Source organism: Gobio gobio (genome assembly GCF_949357685.1).
Source record: "Gobio gobio genome assembly, chromosome: 23".
NCBI classification, from domain to species: domain Eukaryota; kingdom Metazoa; phylum Chordata; class Actinopteri; order Cypriniformes; family Gobionidae; genus Gobio; species Gobio gobio.
In genome coordinates, this window is record NC_137119.1 from 9,928,448 (window position 1) to 9,945,123 (window position 16,676).

The 16,676-nt window shown below is 44.4% G+C and overlaps 1 protein-coding gene across 6 annotated transcripts in view; it reads left to right on the forward strand.

Annotated features, from left to right (window-relative positions):
* The window catches only part of LOC307119961 (NXPE family member 3), a 71,383-nt gene that overhangs the window by 14,098 nt on the left and 40,609 nt on the right, over positions 1 to 16,676 (forward strand). The window contains exon 2 of one of the 6 annotated variants that reach the window (XM_079806733.1): positions 2,280 to 2,500. The exons of the other annotated variants lie outside the window; for them this stretch is intronic. The gene's annotated coding sequence lies outside the window, so the exon portion shown is untranslated. The remainder of the gene's footprint in view (positions 1 to 2,279; positions 2,501 to 16,676) is intronic. 6 annotated transcript variants of the gene reach the window in all.

The window sequence follows — 16,676 nt, forward strand, 5'->3', positions numbered from 1 at the left end:
GGCTTGGCATTCCTTGCTCTCTTCGGACCCAGCCTATCTCTCTGCCTCCGGGGATTTCCCATTGCCGTTCCTGACCGGGCGGTTCTGTTCCCTTACGTTTGATGAACTTTCTGTTGGATTTAAATGCCTTGTGGCTACCTGAGTAATTCTGCCCTGATCTGAATTAAAGCTTTGTCAAATCACCTTCTGCTTTTGGGTCCTCATCTCCTGTACGTGACACAAATGTTTTCTTAAAAGCCCTATTCGCACGAGATTTATTACCTGGTGACTTCAAGTAATTTGTAATAATTGCGGAGGTGGTCTGTGATCTTAATCCTGTGCGAATCGGCCATGTCTGTAATTTGTAAAGTAAAAAATTCCCCTGCAAATGACCTACCATATTTCGCCGAACACAGGGGTCCTGTGATAATATTAGTCCCATGCGAATCGGGCTTTTATTGTCCCATTAAGGCGGGACAACTATTTACAGCAGCTGCACTTCAATGTGATGAGATGAAAAGACCATGTACCCAGAAATAATGGCAAGAAAACACGTCTTTCTACTATAGTGAAGTCCGAACAAATGACTCTCATGACCTGCTTCGTTTTCGGGATTTAAACGCATACAATGCAACCAGCCTGATCACGACTCTCTCTGGTTCTTTTAATGAATCGAAGCATTTGTATAAATACAATCATTTACACTCTATGCTATTATTGCATCCTGTTAATATACAAAAATACTGAGGTGCAAATAGTATGTATATGTCAAAATAAAGTATAAATAGTATCTATTTACTATTTACGCAAATAACTGCTACTTTTACATGGTGTAAATATCATCTATTGCTAAGAAATTATGTTATTTTCACTTAGTGTAAATAGCATCTATCGCTATTTGTACTAGGTATACATAGCCGCTGCCTAAAAAATATAGAAAAAAGTCCCTAAGGAAAATATTTATTTAACCTTTAAATACCCTGTTAGGGGCAGCTACCAAACCATGTTCCTGCAGCCTGGTCCCTGGTTTTCTTTCTTCCCAAACCAAACTCTAGATTTGACATTCTGTTCACTAGCACTCTGTTTACACAGGCAATACCATTCATTCTCTTCGAGTTTTATTGTTCCTGCTGTAGTGAAGAACACGTCTTTAGGTGTGTGTTGAAATAGATGTGTATCAGCTTCACACGAGAAGTACTTTAGGCCTGTAAGACATTTAGTAATTATTAGTCCTTTTGAGCGTATTTCCCCATCCTTGGCCTGATTTGTTTTGACGTCTGTAAAATGTGTAACTAAACCAGTTTGTGCTTTAAGGAGTAATTGCCAACATGCATCCAATCTAATAGATGAACAAGTGTCTATTTGTCAGTAGTGCAGCAGTGGACAAAAATAGAAGCAGGCTTTTTCACAGAGCTTATAGCTCTCATGAAGACTGCTTGACAGTCCGATGACTAATTTCCAAATGAACTGCTTCAGTGGCTTGATTCTGTTCAGCAGAGTTCATCTGTTTCTGCACTCTCAATATCACACAGAGCACTATGCACCATGGTTGGAGGAAAAACAGTGAACGCACATGTATCTATCTGCCACCAGTCATCCAGTTTGTCAAAGATTGTATGCAGTGTATGAAATAACTATTCAGTTGTATGTGTGTTGTGTACATGAGAAGAATTTTACATTGTTGTCAAGTGAAGAACAATTTTGAAGTGTTGTGGAATGACATAATGTGTGAGAACGGAGGTGAATGAGCCTGTACAAGATGGATGAAGTTTGCTACTCCTGTCTTGTGTGCTTCATTGCGTAATAACTCCTGATACCACAATGTGCACATTGAGGCTGTCATTATATTATCCAATCCATCCATTTTCGAAATATTATATTATACTAAATTATATTATTATATTATGGCAAGCAGCGAGGCAGAGGGACCGTGAGAACGGGGCGAGGCCGGTGGCGTGATGATAATGAGCGGCAGCTGTCGCCTCACCAGTCTCGTGTCTCAATAACAGTATTGTGTTGGTCCCCCTTTTGCTGCCAAAAGAGCCCTGACCCATAGAGGCATGGACTCCACTAGACCCCTGAGGTGTGCTGTGGTATCTGGCACCAAGATGTTAGCAGCAGATCCTTTAAGTCCTGTAAGTTGCAAGGTGGGGCCTCCGTGGATCGGACTTGTTTGTTCAGCACATCCGACAGATGCTCAATTGGATTGAGATCTGGAGAATTTGGAGGCCAAGTCAACACCTCAAATCGTTGTTGTGCTCCTCAAACCATTCCTGAATTTTTGTTTTGTTTTGTGGCAGGGCACATTATCCTGCTGAAAGTGCCACAGCCACCAGGGAATACCGTTTCCATGAAGGGTGTACATGGTCTGCAACAATGCTGAGGTAGATGGTACATGTCAAAGTAACATCCACATGGATGGCAGGACCCAAGGTTACCCAGCTGAACATTGCCCAAAGCATTACACTGCCTCCGCTGGCTTGCCTTCTTCCCATAGTGCATCCTGGTGCCATGTCCCCAGGTAAGCGACGCACACACACCCAGCCATCCATGTGATGTAAAAGAAACCAGGCCATCAGACCAGGCCACCTTCTTCCATTGTTTTGGGTCCAGTTCAGATGCTCACGTGCCCATCGTTGGCGCTTTCGGCGGTGGACATTTGAGCTACAGTAGCTTGTCTGTTTGATCTGACCACACAGGCCAGCGTTCACTCCCCACACGCATCAATGAGCCTTGGCCGCCCATGACCCTGTCGCCGGTTCACCACTGCAGACCGGGAACACCCCACAAGAGCTGCAGTTTTTGAGATGCTCTGACCCAGTCGTATAGTCATCACAATTTGGCCCTTGTCAAACTCGCTCAAATCCTTACGCTTGCCCATTTCTCCTGCTTCAAACACATCAACTTTGAGGACAAAACGTTCACTTGATGCCTAATATATCCCATCCACTAACAGGTGCCGTGGTGAAGAGAGAATCAGTTATTCATTTCACTTGTCATAATTTTATGCCTGATCGGTATATATCATTTTTTTAATTTAATTTAATTTCGACTGAAGAAAGTCTGGAATGAACTAATCTTTAATGTACATTTGAAAATAGTTTAGTGTTAAACTGTTTGTCATTAATACACTTGAAGATATAGAATAAACTATAATAATATATAATATACTAACATGTATATTTATACAAATGCTTCAATTCATTAAAAGAACTGGAGAGTTGTGATCAGACTGGTTGCATTGTATGTGTTTAAATCCCTAAAACGAAGCAGGTCATGAGAGTCATTTCAAATTAAAAAAAAAAATCCCCCACAAGAGTCATCTAAGGAGGGATTCCCCCCATTTTCAAAAAATAAATTCAGGCCCTGAATGTCTGTAAAAGAGTTCCTTTTTATAAAAGTGTTTTGCTTGTTATTGTTGATGGACTGATAGTATGACTAGATTCAGTTTTCCGTAGCATCTGCATCTTCATTTCATGCAAATGTGGTTTTTGGGGATGTGATTTGCCTTTGTCTTTGTGGAAACTGTTGCGCTACAAAGTGAGCAGGAAGGCTTGAGGTTTTAAAAGAGCTCTGAACATTATTCTAATGTAAATAGGCAGTGTAACTGACAACCTTACCTTCATCTCATCTGGGAGAATAATCAAACCTTACATGAGGCTCTTTTTAAGGGAACCCCCGCCCCCAGATTTGGTGTCTCATTTACAACATTGGGTTATTTCCATTGACGGAAAGGACTTTCTTTGAGTGCATGGGTCATTGGATATGGTCCATTTGACCTCTGTAGTCTCAAGTTCAGGCTCATTTACATTGGTGTGTGTGTGTGTGTGTGTGTGTGGGGGGGGTTTAACACTGTGGGTGCAGAAGATCTGGTCTGATACCCTGCAAAACTGCCTCTCTTAAACTAAAACGAAATATAGCAACATATATATATATATATATATATATATATATATATATATATATATATATATATATATATATATATATATATATATATATATAATATATATATATATATATATATATACAAATAAGATCAATACCAGTAGTTTATGCACAAACAAAAAGTAATTATTGAAACTAGAATATATAAGCACTGAAATATGATGAAATAAAATTCCCACATTTATGCATTCCTCCTTTTTTAGTGGCTATACTAGTTCAGTAATTGAGGCATTATGACATTATTCAGCAATTAAGGCACATTTTTTGCATAATTTTTATTTATGCATTTCCTAATATTGTGTTGGTCCCCCTTTTGCTACCAAAACAGCCGTGACCCGTCGAGGCATGGACTCCACTAGACCCCTGAAGGTGTTCTGTGGTATCTGGCACCAAGATGTTAGCAGCAGATCCTTTAAAGGTGCCATAGAATGGAAAACTGTGTTTACCTTTGCATAGTTGAATAATAAGAGTTCTGTACATGGAACTGACATACCGTGAGCCTCAAACACCATTGTTTGTAAATGTAAATCTTGTGCATGCAAAAGACCACTGAAAAAGGGGCGAATCCCAACATAACACCGACTGTGACGTGCAGTCGGGATCAGTGATATTTTCGCAAAACTTTTCACTCGGATACTGCTTCCTTTCGTCGAGCTCCGCAGGCACACCCGCACACTCCCAGTCCAGGTCTCTCTCTCTCTCGACTCTCTCCCCTCAGCAGCTTATATGCGGTCTCTCCACACCAATTACTGCAATCAGACACAGTTGTTAATGATCTGAACTTGACCTACTTACTCACCGCTCGGTCCCGCCCTCTCTCTCCCGCTACAGACCTCGCAAAACCACGCCCCCTCCGCCACATACCCCCACCGCTCGACTCAGGGTGGGGAGCCCCAGGAGGTAGTAGCGAAGGGTGAGAACGGCCCACCTGATGGCCAAACACTCCTTCTCTATGGTGCTGTACATCGTCTCTCTCTTAGAGAGCTTCCGACTGATGTACAGCACCGGACGCTCTTCACCCTCCACCTCCTGGGACAGGACCGCGCCCATCCCCCTGTCCGAGGCGTCAGTCTGCAGAGAAAAAGGAGAGAGAAGTTAGGAGCCTGTAGGAGCAGCCCACCACACAGAGCAGCCTTTATCTGGGTAAAAGCCTGCTGGCACCGCTCCATCCACTGAACTGTATCTGGTACCACCTTTTTAGTTAGATCAGTCAGCGGGCTAGCGAGGTCTGAATAATTAGGCACAAACCTTCTGTAATATCCCGCTAGCCCCAGGAACTGTCTAACCTCCTTTTTGGTCTTGGGCCTTGAACAGGTCGCAACAGCTGCTGTCTTGTCAATTTGGGGACGCACCTGCCCATGACCCAAGTGGAAGCCCAGATATCTTACTTCCACCCGCCCAATCGCACACTTCTTTAGGTTGGCCATGAGTCCCGCCCTTCTCAGCGACTTCAGGACAGCCCGCAAGTGCTGCATATGCCGCTGCCAGTCTGCACTGTAAATGATGATATCATCGAGGTACGCAGCGGCATACGCAGCATGCGGCCGGAGAATTCTGTCCATCAGACGCTGGAAGGTTGTGGGAGCCCCGGACAAGCCGAAAGGAAGGGTGACAAATTGGTGTAATCCAAACAGCGTGGTGAAAGTGTTTTTTTTCTTTGAACATTGGAGACAAGGGGATCTGCCAATATCCCTTTGTTAAGTCCAGTGTCGAATAAAAGCGAGCGGTCCATAGCCGATCAAGCAGTTCGTCAACCCTTGGCATTGGATATACATCAAACACCGCGTTTACTTTTTGGTAGTCCACACAGAACAGGACCGAGCCGTCAGGTTTTGGGACCAAAACTATCGGGCTCGCCCAGTCACTGCTGGACTCTTCTATCACCCCCAAATCAAGCATAGCCTCTAATTCAGTCTGAACTACTTTTTTCTTGTGTTCAGGTAAACGGTACGGCCGGCTGCGAACAACCATGCCCGGCTCGGTCTCAACGTGGCGCTGAATGAGGTTGGTGCGACCAGGAAGGGGCGAGAACACGTCAGCAAACTCTGCTTGTAATGATTTCAGATCAGTGAGCTGCAAGGGTGAGAGGTGATCCCCGCCCGGGGCCAGAGCGAGAGATTGGGGTTTTTGAACCGCTTCTGGCCCGAGATCCTCCTCTCCGCTCACCACCGTCGCCAGCATCACTGACTCCGCCTCTGACCATTTATTTAACAGGTTGAGGTGGTAAATTTGACGTGCTCCGTCCCTATCTGACCATATCACCTCATAGTTGAGGTCCCCAACTCGCCGTGTGACCTCAAAGGTCACTTTGCGAGCAATTTGGAGCTAGAAGTAGGGAGTAGTACAAGAACTTTATCTCCCGGTGCAAATTGACGAAGTCTAGCCCCTCTTTTGTACAACTGTTTTTGTCTGTACTGAGCCTGTAACAAATTCTCCATTGATAGCTGCCCCAAAGTGTGGAGTTTTGTTCTCAGGTCCAGGACATATTGAATTTCGTTTTTGCTCGCGGAAGGTCCGTCCTCCCAAGCCTCTCTATGGACATCCAGCACCCCCCAAGGCTGGCGGCCATAGAGAAGCTCGAAGGGGGAAAACCCTGTGGAGGCTTGAGGGACCTCGCGTACAGCGAACAACAGAGGTTCCAGCCACTTATCCCAATTTTTGGCGTCCTCGTGAACGAACTTACGAATCATGGTTTTCAACGTGCAATTAAAACGTTCCACCAGACCATCTGTTTGTGGGTGATAGACGCTGGTGCGAATCGATTTAATGCCCAATAACTCGTAAAGTTCGCAGACCATTCGTGACATGAACGCCGTGCCTTGATCGGTGAGAATCTCTTTCGGGATTCCCACCCAGGAGATTAACGAAAACAGTGCACTCGTGACACTTTTCGGCGAAATAGTGCGGAGTGGAACTGCTTCCAGGTATCGCATTGCATAGTCCACGAGGACTAATGCAAAGCGATGCCCACGTGCTGACCATTCTAATGGCCCGATGAGGTCCATACCAATTCGTTCGAAGGGGACCTGCATCAGTGGAAGTGGGCACAATGGTGCTTTTGGGGTGGCCGGTGGATTCACCAACTGACATTCACGACAAGACGCACACCACTTGCGCACATTCTCGTGAATGCCCGGCCAGAAGAACCGGGCCATGAGACGGTTTAGTGTAGCCGTTTGACCTAAATGCCCGGCCATCGGGTTAGAATGAGGTATTTTACTTGTACTTTTAGGTATCAACAACTGGGTTGTATCTTGCTTTGACTGGGTGTCTTGGGTCACCCGATACAACCTATCTTTTATGATCGCAAAATACGGATAGGAGAGCGGTTGATCAGGATGGAGGAGGTGGCCGTCGATGGAACGGACCTGACTAAATGCATTTTTAAGCGTCTCATCCTGGGATTGTTCCAGGGGAAAGTCAACGCGGTCTGTGAGCACCGGTGTCTCCAGCGCGTTCCTTTCCCCTGAGCCAGCCGCCAGAGGTCCCGGCTCCGCCTCCCCCAACTGAGCGACCGTCACCCTCCTTTCCAAGCGTTTTCCCCAAGAAGCATCCGCACACAAGTGCCCCAACAATTTATTAAACGCCGGCCAATTGGTCCCCAGGATTAGTGGATGCCGGAGGTGCGGGTTAACTGCAACCTCCACACTATGCGTTTGTCCCCTAAATTGAATAGTGATGGGCACCAACGGATAGTTCACCACTTCCCCGTGCACACACCGCACCGTAACCGTACGGCTGTTACGCAATGCCTTAGGTTGAATCAGGCTTTGGTGGATGGAGGTCTGGTTACAACCGGAATCCACCAACGCCTGATAAGTACCCCCCTTGATACTCACGGTATACGGTATTTGGTACAGCCCAGCTTGATCGAGGGCGGCTTGTGGCGCGTCGGGGACCCTGATCAGCGTCCCCACCTCCATAACTGGACACCGATCGATGAAATGTCCTGAATCCCCGCAGCGCCAACAAGCCGGCCCAGACTTTCCCGCCGCCCTAGTGGCCGGAAGCAGGTCGGCAGCTTGCCGTGGAGAGAGTGCGGGGACGGACAAAGAGGGGTAGGGATCAGCAGACATTCCCCCTCCCCTCGGCGCCGGTCGGGAGGTGCCACTTGCTCGCTGGGTCCGCCCGTCCTCCATCTCGGGGCCGGTCTGGGCGGCATTTCTCCACGCGACCTGGGAAGGGGAACAGGTTTGGAGAGAGAGGGGGTGGGGGAAGGAGAGGAGAGAGAGAGAGAGAGTGAAGTGGATGGAAGGGGCTCGCCGACCCTGTGGCACCCCACCATCTGATCCTCCGCCAATTGGATGGCCTGGTTCAGCGACGTCGGGCGGTGGAACTGGACCCGACAAACTGTTCCAGCACCACGCGATCGATGATGTCCTCGACGTCGCTTCCGTCGGCCATCAGCCACTTGCGGCACGAGTCCCAGAACTCGTCGAGGGCCAGGGTCCGGAACCGCTGATGGTGTTGTTCCGGGGTCCGGCCGACCCGCTGGAGAATAGCGCGCTATTCTGGACTGGCAGTTGGTGGGCAGCTAACCGCGCCTCCCCTGACAGCAGTGGCAGGAGCCACATTGGCCAGTCCGACTTGGGTCATCCCCGGGACTCGGTGTACCTCTCGAAGAGATCGATGAATGCCTCCGGGTCATCTTCGGGACCCATCTTCGAGAGATGGAGGGTGGCGGCCGAGTCGGTGTTGGCGGGGGGGACGGCCCGAATCTCCCGGTCCATCCAGCTCCGGAAAAGCTCCCGGTCATCATGCTGGGCGCGAAGGAGGGCTTCAAAGCGTTTCTGTTGTTCCTCCCTCACGGCCAGCAGGTCCTGATGGTGCTCCTGGTGAAGACTGGCGAGCGATTGAACTATGTCTGCAAGCAGCGTCTTTGGCGGGGTCTGCATGGCGGCGGCAATCTTCTCCCTTCCCGGGTTTCGGCACCAGTGTAACGTTGGTTTGTGTGTATGGGTGTAGGAAGGAAGAAGACGGGGTCGGCGTGACGGGGACTGTGACTTTTATTACTCAGAACTGGAATAACACAAAACATGCACGTGGGCGTGGTCTCAAAACATTCAACGACTCTTGACTCAAAACTTTTCTCTCGGATACTGCTTCCTTTCGTCGAGCTCCGCAGGCACACTCGCACAGTCCCAGTCCAGGTCTCTCTCTCTCGACTCTCTCCCCGCAGCAGCTTATATGGGGTCTCTCCACGGCAATTACTGCAATCAGACACAGGTGTTCATGATCTGCACTTGACCTACTTACTCACTGCTCGGTCCCGCCCTCTCTCTCCCGCTACAGACCTCGCAAAACCATGCCCCCTCCACCACATTGATGTTTATCTATAACAGGATACCGCACCAATTGAATTCAAAGTTGTTAGTTTGCTCTGCCCATTTCACCACTGACAGTTTTTCTAACCTGGGACAATATAAAGCAGGCTTCGCATGGCTTCGATCATTGATACTAAAGAAGGGGGAAATTCCAACTATATTGCCATTAAAACCCCTACCACAAGCAGTAAGTAGTGATTTTATCCACTTCTTGACTGTTGGTGCATTTCTGTTTAAATTGAAAGTTTCTCAGTGAGCTAACAACATTAACGATAATTTACCCTGTGTTGTCGAGATCGAACACAAGATGCTAGTACAGTAACGTTAACCTTAGCTAACTAGCAAGCTCCAAGTAACTAGCATAGATAACTAAATAGTATGAGAACCTATTTATACAGAGGTTAATATTATTTCCTGCCTGTGCTGTCATATAAATCTACAAAATACAACTAGATACATCTATGTCAATCCCTTTTGTCGGATAGAATTATAATTTAGCCTATATTTCATCAACCACAAATAACTCAGGAGCTAACTAGTTTAGTTTGGTGGCTTACAGATAGCTCACTGGCTCCTTGTAGTTAACGTCACCTTCTCCACCACTTAAGTTGAAACGATTGCCTTGACAAGGCAGCTAGTCAATTTGTTAAAATAAAGTTTTTTTTAAAAACTGAAGTATGATTATTTTGCACGTTTGTATCTCAGAGTACATCACAGCTCCTGCGTGCAAATGATGTAGGCTGCAAAACAGATGGTCCTATTGTTTTTTAAGGAAACACAACTGTCTTTGAAAACAATGAGGTCCCACTTTCCAAGCAAAGGTAATGTTACTTGACATTAAGCGTGTATGTGCTGCGTAATAAGGACAGATTAATTGTGTACTATTATTAATTGTATTAATTGGTGAGTCAACTGCTATTTGCAGTTCTATTCATAATCATTAGGATCCGATTAGGCTGTAAATGGACATGTAAAACAGTATCTGGAGAAGTTTTGCCCCTACCTAAGCCACATACCTTCTATGTCAGAGAACAATATAAAATATTGTATCAATGTATTCTATGGCACCTTTAAGTCCTGTAAGTTACGGGGCCCTATTTTAACGATCTGAAACGCAAGTGTCAAAGCGCGAACCGCAAGTAACTTTGTGGGCGGGTCTCGGCGCTGTTGCTATTTTCCCGGCGGGATAAATGGCTCTTGCGCCCGGCGCAAATCTAAAATGGGTTGGTCTGAAGTAGCTTCATTATTCATAGGTGTGGTTTGGGCGTAACGTGAATAAACCAATCCGAGCGTCATCCAACATTCCCTTTAAAAGCAGGTGCGCAAGTTCCATTATGGATTGCTATTATTATGGCGTATTTACCAGGCGCACGCCAGGAGCGGTTCACAGCCGAGGAGACTGATGTGCTTGTAAGAGCAGTGAAAGACAGAGAAGTGAAGTTGTAATGTTGTACATTATGGTAAAGGTGATTTCACAGTCTTTTTTTTTTTCAGTCTTTCAGTTTTTTTCAGTTTTTCAGTCGACTTTTTTTCCTGGTTCTTGACGGACAAACCAATTTGTCAGATGTCCTTATATACATATATGTCTTGCCACTATTGGGCAAACAGGTCTTATCCTTAATTATTACAATTAGCCTGAATCATTTGTAAGCTAGATTTATGCCTATTTTTTCACATCTTCGTGGCACACCACAATGATTTCCGTCATCTCATGTGTTAATATTTTTTTAGTGTAACAATTTATGATTTGCCAAAATAACTGTTGCATCTGTGTAGATTACATGAGCAAAGTGTATGCGCGTTGTGCACGCTATACATTATGGTCAAGCATGCGCCCTTAAAATAGCATAATGAACAACGCGCAACGCGCCACTGACTTTAGACTAGTTTTTTTCTGGTCAGTGGCGCAATTGTTTAATGGAACAGCAAAATAGCACCAGGGATTGTTTGCGCCGGAACACGCCTCCTTTTTTGCGCTGAACCGCCCAGGGAGCGCAAGTGCATTCACTAGTTTAGCGACGTGCTTCTGTGGAGGGAAAAGCGCGCTTTGCGCGGGTGCAAAATAGGAATGACACATGCGTCGGTGTACAAAGTCAATTGCGCTGGGTGCAAGATAGGGCCCACGAAGTGGGGCCTCCATGGATCGGACTTGTTTGTTCAGCACATCCCACAGATGCTCGATTGGATTGAGATCTGGGGAATTTGGAGGCCAAGTCAACACCTCAAACTCAAACTTTGCTTTGTGGCAGGACACATTATCCAGCTGAAAGAGGCCACAGCCACCAGGGAATACCGTTTCCATGAAAGGTCTGCAACAATGCTTAGGTAGGTGGTACGTGTCAAAGTAACATTCACATGGATGGCAGGACCCAAGGTTTCCCAGCAGAACATTGCCTAATGCATCACACTGCCTCCGCCGGCTTGCCTTCTTCCCATAGTGCATCCTGGTGCCATGTGTTCCCCAGGTAAGGGATGCACACACACACCCAGCATCCACGTGATGTAAAGAAACATTATTCGTCAGACCAGGCCACCTTGTTCCATTGCTCTGTGGTCCAGTTTTGATGCTCGCATGCCCACTGTTGCCACTTGGACAACAATGGAGCGTCTTTAAAAACACTCTTTTGTGCAGAACTACTTCCTTCCGCCACAGATTCAAATCTCAAGTTGACAGTTTGACAGTTGAGCCCATGCCTCCGTTGCTAATTCTAAAACGTCACTTTAGAACTAGTAACGAAGTAGCGCTGAGTTGCTTCATTGAAGCTTATTGTATTATGTAGAGTATTAAGAGAGCGAGAGAGATCAACTAAATGATTGCTTTACCTGCATCTGATATAGTATTCATTCATCAGGTCGATGTCCATAATATCCATAAAAAAAATCAGTTTGAATGTCTGCTGAGAAAAGTTATATCTTTGTCCTTTTAAAAGATTTCCATTAGCCGCTTTTCCACCGTCAGGCCGAATGGTTCTCATTGTGTAACCGTTCTATTCCATGCAGATCCAGGCAAGATGGTGCAGTTCTGATTTAATTTTCCACTGTGGGGCTGATAACGGCCACTCTTTGGAATGTAATACAAAAGTGTCATTCATTGCCTTGGTAACACAACGGTTTACTGATGATATGAGATTTAAATAATGACCGCATTGAGGATGATCAGATATTGCTTTTAATTTTATTATTAATATTAGTTCGGCCTGCCGGTGAATATCGGCTAAAGACAGCGCTAAAACAACTTCATTGTTTACAACCAGTCACTCATAAAGACAGTCTTTGCCGCCATCTAGTGGTGTATATAATAATGAACTGTCACTGAATCCGAAATTACTAATGGACCCTTTCTCAATTCCAAATATGGCATATTATTTATATAAAATAATAATTTATTGAATAATAATATTTAAATTAACAAGAAAAGTAATTATAAAAGACAATAGGAAATAAACACATGCAAACAATTTGGCCAAACTTACAAAAGCAGTGATCTAGTAGGCCCTATAGTATTTAAGATAAACAGCCTAAATAAAGTTATCAAACTTAATTTGATAACTTTTTATAAGGGCTCCCCTGTCTGAACAGAACAGTCTGAGTTTTTTGGTTCGTGAGACACACTAGTAGCAGCCCGACTGGGAGGAGTTTTCCGACACCTTCTGCCTCTGATGGCTTCCAGTGTCCCTCCGACCCCTTAATGGAGAGTGGAGTTATCTCCCACCGTCTGCATCTGAAGGCTTTCGGCAATACACCAACCTGAGTCTGAGTATGTGCGTAAACTTACCATCTCACTTCCTAATTCTCTCAACTCTCCCAACCAAACAGCACAAACCATAAATTCATAACCAGAAAACCAGAAAAATAAGGTTAAATTAAAACAAAAGAAGTAAAAGAATAAAAAGATGATACATGGATAAGAGCAAATCAGTCGGACGTACAGTGGCACAGTGCTCATTCAGTAAATGCATAGCTAAACAGATGTGTTTTGAGTCTGGATTTGAATATGACTACTGTTGGAGCACATCTGATCTGTTCAGGAAGCTGGTTCCAGCTGTGGCTGGCATAATAGCTAAAAGCAGACTCTCCTTGCTTTGAATGAACCCTTGGTATTTCTAATTGACTTGATCCTGATGATCTGAGTGATCTGGTTTATATTCAGTGAGCATATCTGCAATGTATTGCGGTCCTAGGCCATTGAGTGATTTGTAAACAAGTAACAGTACTTTAAATGTAACTGGAAGCCAGTGTAAAGACCCAAGAATTGGAGGGATATAGTCATATTTTCTGGTTCTGCTCAGAATCCTGGCAGCAGCGTATGAGCTGCGGGGGGGGGGGGGGGGGGGGGTTGTTAGTCTCACTACAGTAGCAAAAAGAGTGCGGGTGTTTATTTTTCTGTTTATAATATTTGAGAAGGTCTGTCTAGCTTCCACATTGAAAGCATAAAGGCTGCCTTTATAGATGTTATAATGGACTACAAGTTTTGTCTTCCGCCACATGCGGTCAGCTTTTCTGCATAGTCTTTTCATTATTTGAGGAATAAATAATGTAGAGGAATGAATTATGTATTAAATTATTTATGACATATGATTATTTCATATCACCATAGTATGAGAAAGGAAAGGAAAAGGATCAGTATGTGTGTGTGTGTGTGTGTGTGTGTGTGTGTGTGTGTGTGTGTGTGTGTGTGTGTGTGTGTGTGTGTGTGTGTGTGAAGCTTTCATTTTCTTCACTGCATTGCAAAGCAAAATATAAGACTTTTTGTCCCTCGTTATTTTAAAGTGACGAAATCTTTTTATTTGTACCTCGAGATCTCTGAGACTCGTTTCGTGACTGAATCTTTTGAACCGATTCTTTTAAATCAACTGGTTCACAATAAATAACATATGATTCATTTGTGAATTCGACTGATCTAGAAGATTTAACTTGCAGTAGCAAACAACTCAATGATACGGACATAGCGAGTTAAGTTAAAAACACCTGCATTTGTCTCAGATTAAGTGCGCTCTAGATTGAGCTCAATCTTATTTGTGTGACATTAGACACCTCTCTTTTACAGTTTTGGATTGATGACATTCGCTCATCAATTCATGCACTACTCTGACACACCAACTACGAACACATTTTCTATCAATTATGCCTATGAATGGCGAATTAGCCAATCACAGTAAGTGGGGGACGGGGTGACACGTGCAGCCCCTCCCCGATCTGCAGGCTGCAGCCAGGTGTACTTGAAACGGTTAGAGTGCTGTTAGGCCCTGTCCCAAATGGCACACTTCATATGCACTTTCGGTCTTGTGGACTTAAGCCCGGAACACATCGGCTATTTTTCCGCCGATTCGATATGTTGAATCGCCGTCGGCGCTTGTCGGTCAGTCGGCCCATCTGATCATTCTGATTGGCTGTTCAGCTAGCGAACCAGTGCACAAAAGAAAAAAACAGATGTGGTGAGTGAGATTCTGAGCTGTTTTGTTTATATCCCTGTATCTCTTCCGGTTTCCCGCTTTGAATAATGAGAACAGACTACTGCCACCAGCTGGTACGGAAAGCTATTTACTCTTACGCAGGCGCAGAACGGACGTGCTACTTGGCCGTCGGATGTTGAGCGTCGGCTTGGACCCAGACGCTGCCGACGTGAGCCAACTCCGCAGTCTGCTTTCGTCGCCACTAATTGGTCGGAGTCGGTTTGGTGTGTTCCTTGCTTTACAATGGCAGCCGCGTGCGCGTGTCCGTTAAGTCCACGAGACAGTAGGGTGTCCCATTTGTCATTTTAGGTCACAGAAGGGTGCTAGCGAGCGCCCCCTTTGCGGTCGATATGTGCTCTCGATGTGCTCTTCAGATTCGAGAACCAGAAAAAATTATTTTGTATATATATATATATATATATATACATACAAGATACTACAATAAGAATAACTAATTAAATTGAAAATTATTATTCATGATAGCAGTATGTGTACAATTTGGTTACTCTTCAGAATTGAATTTAAATTGATTTTGAAATGAGATAGCAAACAGGATGCAGAATTCCAAGCTGAATTAAATTATAAGGAAGTAGAACTAAAGTGGAATGGAATTCAAAGAAAAGATGTTATTGTTCAGTATGAATTACCTTTACAAAATACGATACACTTACCATTAGACAGTATCAATAACTGAAATGCCATAAGAAATAGAATTTAAATAGATATTTTCATTATTTAATAAATTAAACTTGATCGACATGATTGAATCAATACTTTATTTTCCAAAATCCTGATGATATGAAAGCAATCTTTTAAAAAAATCCTGAGTGACTTCCGATGGCAGCGTTAAATGATTTGACAGTAAGATAAGGGACATATGTCTAACCAGCTGAGAAAATTTGACTTGCAATTCAGTACATTCCTCTTCCTGTCATTCTGCAGTAGGTCTAAATAAAAAATTCAGTATCCTGTGCATGATACCAAATCAACTCATATTCATATTCGCACTGAGTCAATTCTGAATCCTGTATGAGAGAACATCCTCCGTGCTGTTAAGTGCAGTGAAAAAGACACAATGCAAAAACTACAGTCAAACCTATATCAGAGGCTTAACATCTACAAAGCTACAAATCCGGTCATAACATGATCAATTCCAACAGTGTAGGCCCTGTTAATTCAACAAGAGTGTGTATACAGCATCTCCCTCTTTGTCTCTCTTTCTCATAAGGTTGAGTCTTCACCACCTGCTTCTGTTCATACACAAATAATAGCTGCACCTCCTTGAGTTGTTGTCATGGCAACTGCACAAGACATCGTCAGAGGCAAGCGGAGAGATCTCGTGGTACCCGGTCATTATGATGTACATGGGGAACAAACTGTACGCAAGCTTGTTCCTGTGTACAGCACGCCTTAATATCACACAGCATGTGTTTGTAGCCAGCCCAGCACAGTCGTGGCCAAATGGTTAGAGCAGGGGTTTTCAAACTGGGGTCTTGAGACCCCCAGGGGTCCTCCAGAAGGTTCTAAGGGGTCCCCAGAAAATTTCTGAGAATAAAAAGACAAAGCAAAAATGGATAAAGTCTACCGAATATTCTAACGGTTTCATTTCTAAATGTTTCTCTCCTTTCTTGCCGTATACATTCCAGAATTGTATATGTTTACTTTGTATCTTTCTAGTGAGTTTTTCTCACTATAGTCCCCTTTATCTCGCTCACTGGGGTTGTAAGGCAGTTTTCTTAGCACAGTACGTACGCTGCTTACATACATTTATTGTGAAAGTTGCTCATACAAATATTTTTTAATTGAAAATGTTCTTCGGGTTTATACATCCAACATTAATAGCCAATTTAGGTTGGGAAACAATATGTTGTATTCCTAATGTCACACATACTATTTAATACTAACAGTTTAAATGTTTTTTCGTCCATAAAAAACAGATGGATTTTAGGAAGGGGTTCCCTCATAAAGGTTC